Source organism: Salvelinus sp. IW2-2015, linkage group LG2 (assembly GCF_002910315.2).
Source record: "Salvelinus sp. IW2-2015 linkage group LG2, ASM291031v2, whole genome shotgun sequence".
NCBI classification, from domain to species: domain Eukaryota; kingdom Metazoa; phylum Chordata; class Actinopteri; order Salmoniformes; family Salmonidae; genus Salvelinus; species Salvelinus sp. IW2-2015.
Window position 1 is genome coordinate 43,417,166 of NC_036839.1, and position 3,146 is coordinate 43,420,311.

At 46.3% G+C, this 3,146-nt stretch overlaps 1 pseudogene; it reads left to right on the plus strand.

Moving 5' to 3' along the window:
- The window catches only part of LOC111980312 (NGFI-A-binding protein 1-like), a 56,581-nt pseudogene that overhangs the window by 30,806 nt on the left and 22,629 nt on the right, over window positions 1-3,146 (plus strand).

Genomic DNA, 3,146 nt, shown 5'->3' on the forward strand with positions numbered 1-3,146 from the left:
AAGAGAGAGAATCTGCTGGCCTTACTGAGTTGATAGGAACATTAGCCCTGCTGGACCTTACTGAGTCTATAGGAAATTAGCTGCGGCCTTACGAGTTGATAGGAAATAGCACTGCTGGCCTCACTGAGTTGATAGGAACATTAGCCTGCTGGCTACTAGAGTTGATAGGAACATTGCCTGCTGGCTTCTGAGGCATTAGCTGGTTATAGGATAGCATTAGCTGCTGGCTTCGCGAGTTGATAGGAACATTAGCCTGCTGGCTTACTGACGTTGATAGGAACATTAGCCCTGCTGGCTTACTGAGTTGATGGAAATTAGCTGCTGGCATGTGATAGCAACCCTGCAGACAATGATTGTCTAGTTTCTGTTAGGACATCATATTGAAGCTAATAGAGAGCCTAACTGATGTATAGAACAATCTTAAAGTGTCTCTTTGGTTTAAATACAAGCGTCATGAAATCTTAGACAATACATTCATTCAACTTGGACCTAACTTTCTTACCACTTTGTGCATGTTGTTTTCTTCCTTCACAGACTCCGTGAATTGGTCAAATTTGGTCAAATGATAAATGTGTGTATGGTTTCCTAGAAACAAGGGTGTCTCAACTTACCCCACTCTCCCCTACGTAGAAACGAGGGGCTCATCAGGACCGTGGTCTCAATGTTTCACTGTCTCTGTTCTCTTATTGTGTCAGGAGGGCTACTTCGACCTCCAGGAAGCCCTGCAGGCATCCACATGAGAAGGGAGGCCCTGAGAGAGCAGCTGGCCACAGCCACCTCTAAAGGAGAGGAGACTATGGGGCGCAGTATCCAGGTGACTACACTACACTCACTGACGGAGACTGACTGACTGGCTGGCTGGCGGACTGATGGATGGACTGACTGACTGGCTGGCTGGCTGTGCTGAGCGACACTGATGGACTGACTGACTGTGCTGGCTGTCTGACGGACTGATGGCTGGACTGACTGACTGACTGGCTGTCTGAGGACTGATGGTGGACTGGCTGGCTGGTGTCTGACGACTGAGTGGACTGGCTGACTGGCTGCTTGACGGACTGATGAGGACTGATGCTGGCTGGCTTGCTGTTGACGGACTGATGATGGACTGGTATGACTGGACTGTCTACGGACTGATGGACTTGGATGACTGATGCTGGCTGGACGGACTGATGGATGGGACTTGGACGACTGACTGTCTGGCTGTCCTGACGGGACTGATTGGATGACTGACTGACTGACTGGCTGTCTGACGGACTGGGCTGCGACTGAAGCTGACTGGCTGGCTGGCTCGCTGACGACTGACTGGCTGTTTGACGGACGGACTGACTGGTTTGCTGGATGACTGTTTGGGCTGACTGGCTTGCCTGGCTGGCTGACTGTGTGACTGACTGACTGGATAACTGTATGGATGGCTGGCTGATGGGCTGGGTAAATGAGAAGAAATGAAGTGAGCGACTGCATATAATCAGCAAAGTTATTGACAAGCTGTTTTGTTTCCTCTCAGCTTATCTTGTTTCTAGTTGAGGGGGAAAAACGTAATGATGAAAGCAGTCACTCGTCCATGCCTTCCTCCACATCTGTTAAGACATCATCCGCTGTKCTTAAACAGATACTTAGGGATTTTGGCAGCGAAGCCCTTTATCTACTTCCCCAGTCAGATGAACTCGTGGAAAACATTTTTATGTGTGCAGTTTGAATGAAGTTGCTAACTAGTGCTAGCGCAATTGCTAACTAGCTTTAGAGCAAAGACTGGAAGTCTATGTGTATCTGCTTCCAGTCATTACACTAATGCTAGTTAGCATTGGCTCACGAAACTACGTCTAACCTCCTTCCTACTGAACACCGAGACAAAAAAAATGGTATCCACAAGTTCATCTGACTGGGGAGGTAGATTAACAATTAATCAAATGGCCACTCACACTATTTACACCTTTGTTTTTACACTGCTGCAACTCGCTGTTTATTATCTATGCATAGTCACTTTACCCGTACTTACATGTATAGATTACCTGGACTAACCTGTACCCCCGCACATTGACTCGGTAACGGTACCACCTGTATATAGCCTCATTGTTGTTATTTTATTATGTTACTTTTTATTTTATTTTTTACTTTAGTTTATTTCGTAAATATTTTCTTAACTCTATTTCTTGAACTGCATGGTTGGTTAAGGGTTTGTAAGTACGCATTTCACTGTAAGGTCTACACTTGTTTTATTCAGAGCATGTGGTGGCTGACTTACAAACCAGTATCTAGACAGGAGAACAGACGTGTGTATTAACAACCAGTATCTAGACGGAAGAAACAGACATGTGTATTAACAACCAGTATCTAGACAGGAGAACAGACGTGTGTATTAACAACCAGTATCTAGACAGGAGAACAGACGTGTGTATTAACAACCAGTATCTAGACAGGAGAACAGAGTGTGTATTAACAACCAGTATCTAGACAGGAGAACAGACGTGTGTATTAACAACCAGTATCTAGACAGGAGAACAGACGTGTGATTAACAACCAGTATCTAGACAGGAGAACAGACGTGTGTATTAACAACCAGTATCTAGACAGGAGAACAGACGTGTGTATATAACAACCAGTATCTAGACAGGACGACGGTGTGTATTAACAACCAGTATCTAGACAGGAGAACAGACGTGTGTATTAAACAACCAGTATCTAGACAGGAAAACAGACGTGTGCTGCCATTTAGATGGTCCTTTGAGAGAACTGCAGGCTCAGTTGTTTTGTGTGTGATGTGTTTTTCTAATGTAAAAACAAACTTAATTTGTATTGTGTTTATCTCTAACTCTGCATGCCTCCATCTGTGTGTGTGTCTGCGTCTGTCCGTGTGTGGTGGTGTGTGTGTCTGCGCTGTCCGTGTGTGTGTCTGCATCTGTCCGTGTGTTTGTGTTCGCATCTGTCCGTGTGTGTGTGTGTCTGCGTCTGTCCGGTGTGTTGTGTCTGCGTCTGTCCGTGTTGTGTGTCTGCGTCTGTCCGTGTGTGTGTGTCTGCTCTGTCCGTGTGTGTTGTGGTCTGCGTCTGTCCGTGTGTGTGTGTGCGTCTGTCATGTGTGTGTGTGTCTGCGTCTGTCCGTGTGTGTGCGTCTGTCCGTGTGCTGCGTCTGTCCGTGTGTGTGGTGTGTT